Genomic DNA, 16,827 nt, shown 5'->3' on the forward strand with positions numbered 1-16,827 from the left:
TGGGTGGTCCATCGGTTAAGTGTCCAACTCTTGATTTTGACTCAGGTCATGATCTCACGGTTCATAAGTTTGAGCCCTTGCTTGGGATTCTCTCTCTCTCTCAAAATAAAAAATAAACTTAAAAAAAAAACCCACTGACATCTGTTGTTTTGTAATAAGAATAGAGCCTATATGTTTGATTACTTCTTTTCAGAAGCCTCTTGTAAGGACTATCCATCAGAATTATTGCATCTCTTAACCTCTCTCATTTGTGTTCATGTAGGATAATCTGTTTAGTGGCATATACCCTCATTTACATTTTAAGGTAGCAGCATCAATTCATAAGCGGCATGTTTGTAATAACAGATGGGTGCTGAGGGATTAAGGGACACTTGAGACACAATAAAATCAATATTCTTATGTTAGGAAGATTTTTAACTATAATTACTCAAGTAATATTACTATTTAAATAGCTCTAAATATTTAAAAATATTTACTTGTAGTTCCATAGAATTATACTATAAATACATTTATAATGTATATTTAATAAGAAAGTCTTCCTTCTGACTGATTCCACACTTCTAGAACACTCTTTAAAAATGCCACAAAATGGAGCTTTTATTAGATGACATGCACAGCTTTCTATCAGTGTGTAAAAAAGATGATAAGCTGAGTAATTTGCTAAAAAAAACCCTGAGAGAATGAAGTTTAAAATTAGCATATTATAAGAATAACTATTTACATATAAAATAATCTCACATATATTATGTACAATGGACTCTTTGGCCCCTAAAAGTATTTTCCTCAATAGGTAATAAAAGGATCTTGAATGTTTTCACACTTGCACAAATGATACAAAATGAGATTACAGCATAGTGTACTTTCTTTTATTTAAATGATAGCTGCAAGTAAAAAAAACAAAACTCAATCACTAGAAACAGTAATTCATACTATCCTGAATGATCTTTGCTATGTGCCTGAACTCGCCCAGTAGGGACTAGGTAAGAATTGTACCATGAGACTATATGCACAGAACAAATGTCAAGAAAGTGATTGACAAACTTCTGCTGTGTTTAGACTTGTGAAATAAATTAAAGAGGAATTTGGAGTATCTATTGTTTCCTTGGTTTCCAAGTGACAGCTTCTGTGTGCAGTGATTTTTGTTGTGGTTTGGAGTTACCTGTGCCTCAGAAGCATAATCCATTTATTGAAGGGTACTTGGAGAAGGGAGATAAACCTTTATCTCTTACTGTAACTTTCTTCACAAGGAAAGATGAAAGGTATACTCAAAAGTGGCTTTTCTTTTTCTTGAAAATTACAATTTGAACAGAATTCGAAGAGGCTGTGATCTCAAATGAAGCCATGTAAGGATTTAGGGGATAAGAGAGGAATCTGAGGAGAAAAGAAATGTCCAAGTTGTTTCTACTGATGTCTGAAAATTATCTGAATGCTAGAATATAAATAAAAACAGGCTGAATAAATTAAAGCCTTAAATGATTTTGTAACTAAATATTGTATAGTGTTACTGCTTTTTCATATTTTGCAGGATCTCTGTATTTAAGATCTTCTGTTTTTAATATACATACAATTTTGCAAATTCTGAATCAAAGAAAAAGTGTAGTACATTCGGGCCAGTTCGGTGTATTTTGACTCCTAAGAAAAGCAAAGAACATAGGCTTTTTATTTAGAAAGAAGAGGATCCAATTCTGGCTCTATCCACTTATTTTGTTGTGTGACTTAATCATTATGTAGTAACAAATGCAATAATAAAATCAACCTCACAAAATTTTTGTGACCGTAAATATTAAGCTTAATGCTTGAAATATAGTAAGTGCTTCAGCAAGTACAATAAGAAAGTGGGGAAATTTTCATTTAAATAGAAAAGAAAACCCCACAAATATGTTATTCTTCCCCATAATCAAGGTTTACCATCATATTCTCCATTATGTTAATGAGTGATACACAAACTATGTAGAATATTTGTCCACTAGTTTCCCTCAATCACTGGATACCTAGTAGAACTGAGGATATATAACCTTCCACAGCAAATCTTTTGGTGACATTATCTCCCTGGTTCTCTGATACAGTGACCTGAGAGTAGAGTTCATGGTCACTCTGTTGGACATTTTAATTGAAAATCACTGATCTGGGTTTCCTACTTGATTTTTCTCTTTTTAGTCAGGAAGCCTCTTGTAAGGACTATCCTTGGGGTCTAAATGGGTTGTTAGGAGTTTTTAAAAACCAAGTGTTCCAGAGAAAGGAGGCCTATTAGCACATTTAAGCAGAAAATGATCAATAATGCTGAGTACAGAAGCAGTCCATACAGAAAAGAGATACAACTATCAAGTATAAGATTTGATATGCAGAATGAATTCCAAAAGAATTTCATAATTCCAGGATTGTCATATATGAATACCACCAAGTCATCAACAGAAGACTCTTGCTTATCAATGAAATATAGTAGTGTTTTAAATAGCAAATTATTTCATACAGAGCCTGCTGCAAAAGGTGAGGGTTTTTTTTACACTTGTTTTACTTCTACTTTAGGTTTTCTTATTTAATTATTAATGAATCAGCAGTGGTTTTAGTAAGGTAAAGACCTGATCAGTGATACTGAAATCATATTTAACGTGTGTCAGTCAATGTCAATATGCAGGCATCTCTACAACAAGCTGTCAATTTCCATAGATCTGAGCTACATCCAGGTGGTGACTGTCCTCTCTGACCATGTAACTCTTCAACCTCATCTCAACTCTTAGGTTTTCCACAACTCTACCTTTACTGCTAGAGTCTTAAAATAAAAATAAAATGGAATGACATATTTCATTCAATACCATTCACCCAGACTTGACAGGAGCCAGGCACTGTGCCTGTTATGTGGGTGCAGCTCTGGAGAGAAAGATGTGCTGCTGGTCTACTGGCAGTTGATATTCAATAGAGCAAAGGCAAAGGCAGAGTTTGATTAAGAAAACCTAAGAGATTACAAAGTATAAAATAGATCTACTGTCCATACTAGTGCATTGACTTCTAATGTTGGTTATTTAGCTTATTTAACTGTTACTAGTATTTAGCAAAAAAAAAAAAAAAAAGTCAAGAAATTGGTTAGCTTTTGACTCTTTTTGATCCTGAACAACAACAAAATCTTTTAAGGGATCTGACATTAAAAAAAAAAAGAACTGAAAAAAGCCTCCAACTTTCTAAGTAAACAGTAATGCTAAGATAATGCTCCACCTCCATCTTCTAGAATTATTATTCCCTCCATGAAAATCAAAAGGGAACACATCATAACAGGAAAACTTTGATTAAGATGATAACCTGTATGTTCTCAGAGTTCCATAATTATTCTTTACTAATCTATGGACTATATCAGGTCATATCTTAATAAACATAATACAACAAACTGCTCTTAAAATATAGAATATATGTACAAATGTCTTCACTGTCATTAATTTTAATAATAAACTGTACTTTTACTTTTGATGAGTATTTTAAATTTAAAATGATTGCCACCATTGTGTCATATATTTAAGATAATTCCTTTAAAAGTTAGTTTCCCTTCTAGCAAAAGGAGGGAGAGGGATATTAACTCACTTAATCCTCAAGGCAATTTGATGAGGTAGATTCTATTATTATCTCGGTTTTACAGATAAGAAGATGGAGGCTCAGAGAGCTTAAATAAATTGCCCATCATAGAAATTACGGGTAGAGGAGCCAGGATTCACCCTCCATCAGTGTGCTTCCAGTCTCTTTGACTGTACACTTTATATTAATACATTATGTTGACTTGTTCAAAACATTTCTCAGAATGTTTTTGCACTTGTGTGGAAATATTTATTGAATACACATACACAGTACTAGTCACGTCATTGATGATAGTACTCCTTTGTTACTAAGGTACTCACACTTATTTTTCATTCAGAAAAATAAGACCTAAAGTCAACATAGAACAAAACAACTTCCATTTGGTCATAATTGTTCATAGTATAGAAGGTTCTATCTTTACCCACCACATGTCCTGGCCTCTTATACTACCCCGTTCTACATTTACCCACACATTTCAGCCAACGAAGAATATTAATCTTAAACTATGAATTTGACATTCAAATTTCTAAATACACAAGAAAATGTAATTGATCTGCTAGATGAGCATAGAACAAAGAGAGACTATATTTCACTGTTTCTCTTTCTCTCACACATATACCTGCACTCCCTATCTTTGTATATACATATGTACATACATACATATATATACACACACATATATGTATATATGTAATACCTTGGCAGAAAATAGAAGGCATAGTCCCCTAAAACTATTATGTAAAGGACAAGAAAGATTGTATTTTTCCTGGTCATTTTAAAGATCCAATTCAGTGACACTAAGGCTACCAATGATGCTAACTAAATCCCTTCATGACAAATAAGCATGTAATTCTGCTTGAGGTCCAACCATAATGATCCCACTCAAAATACACTGACAAACCCCAAATGGTGTATTTGAAAATTCATCAGGTAACATTTTTTCTCATCTTATGGATTTTGATCATGCTGATGATCCAAACGCCATCTCAATATAAAATACTGTACATCAGCTGGGCAAGACCACATGCAACTTGTAAATTATTGTTACACTCCTGATAAATTATATGTTTCCCCTTTAAGGTATTTCAAAATATCTCAGAAACTCTGTTTAAATGTCACTTTACATTGAAAAATATTTGATGGTATCAAAAAATACTGCTTTTATAGGAGAAAGGATGAAAAAAACTAGAAATGAGAAATTATAAAATTAAAAAGAAAATCTCAAAGGCATATGAACTCTGCACATGCCTGCACACAGTTTTCCCATCTTCAAGGTTCAGATAAAGATTTTAATTAGCTCCCTTGAAAACTGTTGTTAACACTAAAATAAAACTTCCATCATCACTGTCTTTTCACATAGTACTCAGGATACCATGCCCCAAAATAGAATTTAAATTCCTGATTAACACTGCAATAAAAGAGTAGAGAAATACAAGACAGACAGTGATGCATTAGTTTAAGCACACGTTAGTAAATAGGTCTTTAACATTTAGCATTCATTATTGTACCCATATAGATGAATTATACCTTGTATTCTTCCTTTTTATGCTAATATGTAACAAAACCCTACATGAAAACTATTTTTTATTCATAGTAACAAACATGCCATTATTTTAAATTGTTCCAGTTTAATTATCACATGTATGGCAAGCTAATGAAACTGAACTGGATTCAATATTAAGAGGATATTTACATATATTCTCTCTATATATTTTTATCTCTACAGATATGTTTATATATCTTTCCAGGTATGCTCCTGCCATAATGAAAGGTATGCAGGGCACCTAGAAGAGCATTTTTGTCTGTCATTCATTATCTTGTAATTGCTTTGATAATTTAATTATGACTTCAAATATAAAATTTGTTAAATTAATAAGTAAAAAACTTATCAATTGAATGAATGCTCATGTAAGTTGGAGTACACAAATAATGGAAGATAATGTTTGATTGAATTCTGAAGCTGTAATTTGCTACAGCCTTATTTTCATGGTCAAGGTGACTTCTGGATATACTGAGTGAATCCTTACACAGAACTGTACCAAAGAGAAAACAACATGTGTCAACCCTGTGGGTGGAGGTGACGTGCAATTTAAAATGTCTAATTACAAGTTTCACCTTAGCTAAACATCCTGAAAGATGACACGATCTAATTGCAGATCAATGCATTTATTTCTCTAAGGCCACAAATGAAGTAGCTAGAGGAAACATTTCTCTGATTCTGTAACAGTCCAAGAATTCTGTTAAATGTCTTTGTCATGTAAATCTGAATAATTGTCCTGCATATCAAAGACCCTAAAATATAACTAAAATATTAGTGAATTTTAAAATATCACTAAGGATTGTTTTTAAATGTGAATAGGTATAATAAATCAGCCCTGGCTAGCAGCCCAAAGCAAACTAGGCTAGATCTAATGAAGAATCTGATACCCTGTCTTCTGGTCCCTCCCATATTTCCATACTTCCTATTCTCCCTCTCCATATCCTAACTTCTTTTCTTCTTGAATTCTTAATGAAAAATTTCAAAAACCCTTTTCCTCTTTCAAAGCATACTTGTGTTTTCTAAACTTCATACTGTGGTATGAATTTTCAAATTTCATTGAAATTTGTGTTTGCTGGGTGCCTACCTAAATTCTTTCGGGCATTGGTTCTGGTAGCTTTTGCAGTTTGTATAATGTCTCAATACAACACCTCAACTCTAAAGCAGACAAGATTTTAGAATTTGATGCTGATGTTACCATGTCATACTCGTTCAGTTCATCCATAAAGGTGCTTGAGTATTTATTAATGTGCATACTCTGTGGTGGAAATGAAAAGATGAAGAAACCTCATCTAAGTACGTCTAGAGTTAAAATACATAAATCTACCGGGTGTAATAACAGCACATGAGCAATATGTGCTCTGAGAAGATGTTCATCTTGAGGTTGCTCTATAGAATCAATGTTTCCCCAAAACTCATATTTTGAATTCTTAACCATCAATGCGATAGTAGGATATAGGGCCTTTGACTAGGTAATTAGGTCATGGGGGTGGATCCTTCATGAATGGACTTAGGACCAGAGAGCTCTCTGGGGTCTCTTTTATAAGGGCCCTATCTACCATGTAGGACACAGCAGAAAGAAGGCTGCCATCTGGTAATTTGTTATTGCAGCCCAAAGGACTAAGATGGAGGTGGCATCTGAGACTCATTTTGTATATATCTATTATCTAGCTATATAAAATACATAGAGGTTTCAGCTCTTCTCTATAGTGTTCAGCCCTATTTCCATACCTTGCTATTTTTTTAACTTTATTCAGCCTCCCAGTGATATAGTCCCATGAGCTATCATGCATTCATGCACCAATTCCTGGCACATGTTTACTGAGCCCCTTCAATGTGGTTAAAGCCTGAGGAAACAGTGATGAAGACGAGACTGTTCTGGTCCTTCAGGGATCTTATGAGGGGGATTAATTAACAATTTAATTGCAGTTATTAAGTGCTAGGCATATCTGTCCTCATGGTTTTGTCATTTAAAATTAACCTTTCCTTTCTTTCATTCCATTCTAATTTGCTTTGTTTTTAATAGATTACGGGAAAAAAAGCTCAGGAACTAGAATGTGATCTAACAAACTCAGGTAGTCTCTACTTAGGCAGTACAACGAATGTTGATCTTTTCTCATGGAGAAGGGTTGTGTCACTTTGAGCAATTTCATATAGCAATGGCCATTATGGGAGACCAGAATCTACACAGCCATTGATTGAATTTTGCCCTGTTTAAAAAAAAAAAAAACTCAAGGAAATGTAGAGGAGTAGAATGATTTTACGGGGCCAGAACTTGACAAGAGAGTAGTCTAGAAATATTTCAGAGTTACCAATAAATTAATAGTGACAACAGTGCTTTTCAGTATAACTACTATACAGTATTTATCTGAACAAAGTATGAGTCATGGCACCCTGACAGTCCATGCCGAATTTGAAACAAATTGGAGCTGTAATTTATAGTACAATAGAACCCAAGACAGAGGCACATGTAGTCCAGGCTCTTTAAATATTCTATAAATAATAGCTCAGAGAGGCACAATTGACAATGAGCAGAGGCTGGATGATGAATCACCAAGTAGTTTAAGTAAAATCCTGCCTGATTAAATGCTTTGTTTTTAAACCACCTGCATCAGTGTCTGCTTGTAGCAGGACAGATCAAATTGTTCTCGGGGTTCTTTTTTTTTCCCTCAAAAAAACAGACGGGCTTACAAATGATAAGTTTTATTATATTATGAAATTGATGCCAAATTAAAGTGCTGAGCATTGTGTAATTCCAATTATCTACTTTTTGGCACAGGATTTACTGCCAAGAAATGTTAAAGACAGGGCTAATGTAAATGATCAAGCTGCTCATGGCTTTGGGTTGTAAGTTTGTAATTTCATTTTGGTCTTCGTGGCCTGGAGAATTTATTTTTCCATCCTTCACTGCAGGAGTTTTTTTTGTTTATCCCACCAACCAGTTACCAGATGCTCTATCAACTAAGCTAATTAGTGGAGTCTCCTTCGAAAGCCAGTGCTTGCTGAGTATGGTCATTAGAACAGGCACAAGCGCACAGGCTAGAGACATCCTGAGTGACATATAAACTCCAGCAACTGTTCTTGTAGCCAAATCACTAGGAGCTGGTATTGCCTAGACGAGGGCAAAATGTCCATTCAGGTGAACAAAAAAATCTGGCCATTCATCTGGCTTTAACATGATGCCGAAGAGCAGGTCGACTTACTTGTTCACTGTGCTAACGTAAAACTAAAGAGAGGCTTACTTTAATGTTGATCAGACATTTTATACAGTTACAAACTGACATCACATACTAATGATACAGCTTAAGCTAGGAAACCCCCTCACCCTCAAATCCTGCCTTGGAGTATCCTAATTACTTTATATTATTAAACCTCATGTCTCATATTTTTGTTGCCCTGAAAATTTCTATGTCTTCTGTATTAGGGCTCAGAATTATCACTGGGCTTTCATTTTACCTTATCATCAATGTCTTTCTCATGTACTTCTTCTATGACATTTGTAACTTTTTGAGGACATGGAATTCATTTCTATGTAGTTTTGTATCCCTAGAGTTCAGCAAACATCCAACAAATAATAAATGTTTAAGAAGTTGTTGCTTATGGAATGAAGTTCCTGTTTCTTCAAGACTGACATATAATAAACAGATGAGAAATTTTATCCAAAAGAAAAAAAAATCTTTGTTTTTGTAAAATGTTAAATGTAGGGCATTATTAAGAAAAAGAGGAGAGATGGTTAAGAGTTAATCCATACACTGAGAGTCTGGACCTAAATATTATTCTGAAGGGATATACTGCACACTTACATAGAGGATGACCTCATTTTCCATTCAAACTAACCATCTCCAAAATAGGATAAAAATATATCAGAGATAGAACTTCATTTTTTGATGCCCATAGGTGATATTGCTTTAGATTTGAATTTTTTTTTTTAATGTAGAAACTCCTCATTCATTATAAAACTATTTGTAAGTTGGAACTTTGGTGATTGTGTGATGGATACTCCATTTTGGTTTAAGAAGCCAGGTTTCCTGTTATGGATGTTATGGGAAAAATAGAATGGCACACTTTTTTTCAGTACTTCCTTAAAAATAAAATCAGGGGGTTGTAGCTAAGGAAAACAATTTCAGAGTCAAATCGTTTGGCTAAAAAGACATGATTAAATAATGTATGCACTGGAAGTAACTCTCTTGCAGTTTATAGGCATGGCAGGAACACAGACTACTTCAAACCTAACTGATTTTGAATATTAGCTTTGTCATTTGCCATGCACCCTTCCATAAACCTTTTATCCTCCCTAAAACACATTGTCGTGCCCTGTAAAATGATGCTCATGACTTGTACATCCAAGGTTGTTGTTATTCAACTTTTTTTTACTATCTGAAAAAGTGCCTGGCACCTTGCATAACATCGATTGAAACTAGTCCCTACTGATCACTGGAGCTAAACAGAAACTGTTAAAATGTTAACTTTACTAGAAATATGTATATTGCAATATTGTTTATATTATACTTAGAATTGTTTTAATAAGTTATAGTACATCCATTTAATGAAGTAAAGTAGGTTCATATGTATCAAGACATTATATTGTGTGTTTGCATACATATTATAAAATATCAAAGGAGTCACGCCATACTGACAATTACTTTTAAGGGGTATAATTCTATCGAGGCTTTACAGTTTTTGTTTTTGAAAATATTTTTGAGAATTATGATTTACCTGAAAAATGCTAAAACATTTGAAACTTTTGAAAAAAATCTTATATTGCTGCTATGTACACATATTGCTTGTAATGATACTCATTTACATCTACTCTGTTCCTATTAAATTAGAGGAAAATTCACATCCCAAAGGTTTTAATACTCAGATAGTTCAATGTAATTTAAAATGCCCTTTGTCCCTTGTTTCTCCTTTCCGACTGAGAGGGAGCCATACTATTACTCCCTCTAACTCCTCTGTTCTATTTTTTTTTCCTATGCTTCCTTTTCAATGTGAGCAATGTGCCAAAAAGAGATTTCAAAGAGTGTTGTATTTTCTCACTCAGAAATGAATTTCTCTACTTGGTTTCTTTTAGGGGAACATATTTCTGCTACTTTCCATCTTAGATATTTTCTCAGAAACACCTGCCATTGTCAGTCAATTTGTAGAATATAGGCACTTAAAAGTGACTTATAAATGAAAAAGCATTGTGATTGAAGTCTCTCAAACTGGCTACCATTTAAGGTTTTTAAAACTAAAAAAAAACCCCTTATTTTGTAACAATACATACTTTCTAAACTCACTTGGAACTATATTGAAACCAGTGGACACATCTTACTTATTATCATAGCTCTGTAGATATTGCCCAGTATTGTTTTATGAAAATAAACATTTCACATTTATTATTAATGTAGATATCCATGAAATATAATTTTCAATATTTCTGCATTCCATAACAATTCCAAAGTATCTTCTGAAGTAAAATGATTAAGATATTCTAAGTTTTGTAGGTCTCTGGTTCTAAAAATGACTGTTTTCCCTATTTGCTTGGAGACAAAGCATGTCTTTCCTATTTTAGTCCTCGGTTTAGAGAAGGAAACAGGTGGCCCTACTTAAGAAACCAAAATGTTACAATGGATGTACTATAATGTAAGGTACTCTGCTTTCTACCACAGGAAAAGGGATTTTAACTTAAGCTATGTAAGTTAACCCAGAACTAGAGACATCATGCATTTAATATCAGTGCATGCTATGGAAGCATCTCTCTGTGGACACCAAGTATTTATCTCTATTTTGACAGAGTGAGCATGAAGGAAATGGATACTACTTAAAATGCTAAAATGTTCAGTCTAATTTAAGATGCTCATATATCTGTGATAAGATGAAAGGAAAATGAATTCTTGTCCAGATTGGAATCTTGAGGAAACTGTCAGTCAAATACCACTTGCCATGCCTTGGGTTGATTAAATTCGTATAGTCCTATATACACATGAATATAATGAATGCAAATTTTACCCCATGAAGCCTAAATTAATAGACAGAATAAATATGGCTTCATTTTATAGAATTGTACAGAAAACCATGAAATGACCAGCTCTTGGTATATATTATATCTTTAGAATGTGTATCAATAATGACAGTATATTTTCATTAAAATATGGGTTATGAACTCTGCTAAATACTGCGAACATCATTAATTTTCTGTCACAGTATATTAAAAAATTAAAAGGCAGTAATTAACCTGACATAAGTGTTTCTTACATGCCAGCTGTTAATTTCTAGATGAAATAATACATTTTCTAAATTATATTTTGATTAGGAGTAAAGATAGCAATATGACTAAATAAGAAAATTAAATATGTCATTAATTGCAGAAAATGTTATTCCATGACTAATTCCCTCATTTTGAGAGCCTTTAATATAATGAGTTATAGTAATAGTGACTTAAAAAAAAAAATCTGAGAAATGGTGCTCTCCTTCCTAATTAAATGGTTAAAATAATCTACAGGACACTTCATGTATTAAATATGTCATTCTCTATCACAACTGTTGATGATTTTTTATATACAGTATTTCTATGCTCCCTTAAAAGCTATGGAAAAAATGAACTTGGCAATTTAGAGCTGGCATTTCAAAAACACTGCTTGACTACTTTTGTCAGGCACTGCTTCATGTGGTTGAACGTGACAAGCTGTACGAAGAGTCCATGACTTACATTGTTTGGCTTGTCTCACAGTAGAGTCCCAACTCACTAGACACTGGATTTCCATCTCCTGGTCGTGATGTATAATTTGGCCTAAATAGGCATGATGTTTCATTCAAGAAAAGGGCTTACCAGTGAAAAATTGCCAATTCAGAAATACCCTCCTTTTTCCTTTCTATCTTTGCACATTCTTTCACATTGCCAAGTTGTGCCCAAAAAAGAGGCTACAGAATAGGGCAACACACAAGGAGGTCACCATCTAAAGCATCTTCTTGGGGGTTAATTCCTAAGTCCTTAACATCCCTACTACTTGCCAGGGGAACACAGAAAGAACCAATCTGGGGGAGGGGGGGTGTAGCTGCAAATCTTTTAGGAATAGTTTTAAAAAATGAAACAAAACAACAGCAACTACAAAAACAAACAAAAACCAGAAGAACTTATATGGTCCTTTATCCAGAAACCATTGGTAATTAATGTCATTAAACATTCTGGAAAGCAAAACTTGTAAAGCTATTTTTGAAAAAAGTTATAATTCTTACATCATTTATACTAAGAGGCAGATTCATAACAATACTCGGTACTAATTCTATACTGCATTCTGCTAAAAACCAGTGCTTTTGTTTGGTCACTCTGAAGCTCAGATATTTATTTTAGCTACAAATGTATTTTTCACTGGCATTCCAATTTGATGAGTTAATATATACCCAAACAAACACTAATACACAATGAGCACTATAAAGTTACTCAGTGATGAGATTTTAACAGAAGCTCTGGTGGGGCACCTGGGTGGTTCAGCTCATTAAGCATCTGACTCTTGATTTCTGCCCAGGTTATGATTTCATGATTCATGGATTTGAGCCCCACACCAGGCTCTGAGCTGAGCTGACAGTCTCTGTTTGGGATACTCAATATCCCTCTCTCAAAATAAACAAACTTAAGAAAAGTAGCTCTGGTTTTGTGAATACATCATTTTATCCATTAAGTGTTACTAGAAGGTAACTTCTTTGGGGGTACAAACTTTGTTTTTCTTCTTTCCTGCTATATCTCCAGTTAAGAGATGGCTGGCATATACCAGATGCCTCCCAAATTCTTAGGAAATGGATCCATTTTTTACCTTCTTGTAAGAGATAGGATCTTTGGAGAAAATTTTTTCAGATGTTATTTATTTATTTAGAGCGAGTATTAGTTTTATTCAGATTTTAAGTACTTTTAAAAGAACATTTTACTGAAATAAAAATAAAAGGGCTCTATGTTTAGAAGCCTCATATATAATGTGTCCTCATATAGGAGGTCTGCTATAACGTTAAAAATGGTTGAGTTTTTCTGTCAACAGTGTTAAGCACAGTCGTGACATTAGAGAGGAAACCACATATTTTTAACTGGACCTTTTTGTATTCCTCCTAACATTTTCTCCTAAAAGGATAAGAAACATTAGATAAGCAATTCAGCCAAGAAGGGCTGCCTTCAGTTTTAGGCAGGACATGGGAAGGATAATGGCCGTGGGGAAGTGGACAGGGGACTGAATGAGGGCAGACTTAGCACAGTTATCTATCCTTTACTCTCTTGATATAAACAGAAATGATTTCTCATTAATATTGTTAGATTTGCATCTGTGACTAACAGTCAAAACCCACATTATTAGTGATACACAACACTAATATGACCAAATTAATGCCGAGTGATGATTCCATGAATGCTTCATATAGGCACTGCTGATCTCCTTTCCTGAATAGAGAAGAGAGCTTTGACTTGGTGGAACATTTGCCCAAGCACATCACTGAATGACCAGAAATTGTGCGATCCTACAGAGAATATATATACATGATACACATGTGAGATATATATGAATATGTATGCATATACACATATGAATGATATGTGCATATTTTATGAAATAGTCCTTTATTTATTCTGAAACAAATCCAACAGCTGAATTGCTGTATTCTTTCTAAATTCTTTTCTGTTCCATACATATCAGTGGCTATGCATTCTTTTTAAATTGCTTTACTAAGAAGTTGTCAAGAAATAAGAACTAATGTGGTGGTCAGGTGACTTAAATTGTCATTTTTCATGCATGTATTTCCCAGCTTTGGTGTATAAAAACAGAAAGTGCTCTGAAGTTTTTTCTTTGTCTTTTTTTTAATGTTTGTTTTTTTAGAGAGAGACAGAGCACAAGCCAGGGAGGGGAGACATAGAGTCTGAAGTAGGCTCTGGGCTCTGAGCTGTCAGCACAGGGGCTGACCCCAGGCTTGAACTCATGAACCCATGAGATCCCAGCCTGAGCTGTAGTCAGACGTCTGCTCTGAAAATTTTATTTTGAGCTTGAATACAAGGTTTTGAAACCACATATTTTGAATCATGTTTCAAATCTAAAGGAATAAAATACTTTTTCATATTTATATTTATTATTGTAAATTATTATTATGGAGGATTACACTGTCAATGTGTATGTGTTTATTAAACTAAAATTTTAGCCAAAGGAGCACAAGCTTTCCAAAATTACATTTAAAGAAATAATCAAATATGGAGATAAACAAGGTAAGCTAATTATAAGTAAGGTACAGTTCTGTTTTAAATTTACTAATTAATTTTATTTTCTTTCTATACTTAATACAAATTAACCTCATTTCACTCCCATTTTGTTCACAGTCATACTTTATTTATTGCACTAAAGAAAATAACCTATCTTTTGAACAATTCTTTAAGGGGGTTTTGATTAGCTGAAACTTTTTCGGGAATTTTGTTGTTATACTTGCATCCTGAACTCCCAGGATAAGCCTAAAGTCAAGTCTCCTAACAAATATTAGATGGCTCACAAATCAAATTAAAGTCCTGAGGCTGAGCTAGCAGCTTATATTCATTTTTTGAATCATAACTTCTGTTTGTGGGTAACTATTTTGTTAAAAATATTTCTATCATTTGCTTACTCTCTATCTCTAGGGCAAAGGCAAACAAAATTAATCTCTGCAAGAGCTAACAAAATCATCCCTGTACTCCACAAAGAAGGTGGGGGTGAGGGGAAGGATGGCATTTGTTGAGATTACTGTTAGTTAAATATTGTAAAAAGATTAAGTGTCCTTTGGGCATACGATACATTTGGTCTACACTGAAAATTAAGCATCTGTTGACATATATCCCTTTTCCAAGATGATTAAAATTCTGAAATCTTTGTAAAAATCTAATTTTTCAATGTTATTTATCAATGCATAAATCCAAAAGGATATGAGCTTCTGAAAAATGTATCTTGTCATGTTTACAAGATACTCTCTTTTGAAAAAAATCTAATTATGCAAAATTTACAATTATTGGCAACCTACACACGAGGAAGAAGTTATAGCATATAATTTACTATCAGATTCAAACAAAATAAACTACGTGAAGGGGCTTTGTTAGTAGTGAACAACAAAATCAATTTTTTGCACAGTTTTGCTAGAGAACTATCCAAGAAAGTATAAGAACCATAACAATGAGATATAACTGAGAGGTTATGGTGGCATGGTAGCATGGTACAGCATGTCACTAAAACTTAAAAGCCTTTTTTCAAGCCTGGCATGCCATGCTTTTATTACTAGTTTTAATAGTTGACTTAGATCTATATCCTGAAGTAGACTATTAACTCCTTAACAATTATTGTACTCTGTAAAAAAATATCTTAGGAAATACCACCTTATTATTCAATGAAAATCTATTGATTATCAACTATTCCCAGGCTACCATACATAAAATGATATAGAGAAACACACACACACAGAGAAAGCCCTGGTCACTTTTTCTGATTTCATAGAATACATGCAGACTTATGACAGTATTTTAACTGACATCCTTGTATTACATATTATACAACTGTAGTATAGAGGAATGAAGTGATGTCAGAAAGAGCTAATTAGAGGCAGACACTGAATCCTATTTTACTAACACAGTAAGCTGGTTCTACCTTTTAAGTAGTTCAGGAAACTTAGATAAGTACATAATTAACCACAAAATGAAGAAATAAATGATTTCAAATAGTGAGGCACAATGCTGTAGAACTTCTGAGAATGGATATAGACATTTTCCTGTAGCAAAGACATAGAATACCTGGTAACTGGATGCTCAAGAGAAGTGTTAGGATGGAGAGAGGCCATGAGAATATCTTGAAGTTTAGAAAGTTATGCATATTTGGAGAACTATTGGATTAATTATAATCTTGTACAAGTAAAAAAAAAAATGACCAAGGACCAATTTTGATGGTCTTTGAGTAGAGAATAAGAAAACGCAACAGGTAGCAATAGGAATGGGCAACTGCATGGATTAATGTGGTGTTTGGGGGAAGGTTCAATTGGAAATTACAGGGTTGAAGGGCATGGAGTTTAACAGATTCTAACAAGGACTCAAAGGAAAATTATTTTCTTTGGGCCTAAGCTTTGATGATGTGTGTTGATGGAGTGTTAGTTGAAGGTGTTAGAATAAGGGGGGGGGGCTCTATTAAAACACTGAGGTTGTGCAAAAGGGTGGTTGTTATTTGTGGTCAAAGAAAGATAGCTGGGTTGCAGTGTCCTCAATGATCAGTAGACAGTGAGGGGATGTGTGTGTGTGTAGAGGAAGGGTTTTGAGTGAGAGTATAGGGATCATCATCCCCGCTTGCAGTCCTCCCCTCCCCCAACTCCACTCCAGGTGTAAGGGAATAAACAGCTTCCATGTGGGTTGCCTCTATTTCTTCATGAGTGAAGTAACCAAATGTTTATTATCTCAAGGGGGAAAAAGGGACCATTCTGTAATGAAATGTAAGATATAGGTCATAAAATGAAGAGATTGTGAAGGCAGTTAGTTGCAGACTTAACAATCAATGGAAAATATTTACTAAAAATCTTGTATTTTGATCAGTAGTCAAAGATGGCAGACTAAAGGAGATATTTTGGGTCTAAATAGCATGCAGTTCCATATTGTGGCCCAAGTTCAATATTAATGAAAAAGTCTCCATTTTTTTCAAAGCCTGTAGTTAAGATAGTGAGTTTCCCTAAAACTTTCAGGTGTCCTGGACTAATCCACCAATCTAACTTGACACATTACT

At 33.9% G+C, this 16,827-nt stretch overlaps 1 protein-coding gene across 2 annotated transcripts in view; it reads right to left on the reverse strand.

Annotated features, from left to right (window-relative positions):
* SYT1 (synaptotagmin 1) overlaps nucleotides 1–16,827 on the reverse strand; it is a 533,656-nt gene that overhangs the window by 436,933 nt on the left and 79,896 nt on the right. The window lies entirely within an intron of this gene.

The sequence above is a fragment of the Suricata suricatta genome, chromosome 10 (assembly GCF_006229205.1).
Source record: "Suricata suricatta isolate VVHF042 chromosome 10, meerkat_22Aug2017_6uvM2_HiC, whole genome shotgun sequence".
In the NCBI taxonomy this organism is placed as follows: Eukaryota; Metazoa; Chordata; class Mammalia; order Carnivora; family Herpestidae; genus Suricata; species Suricata suricatta.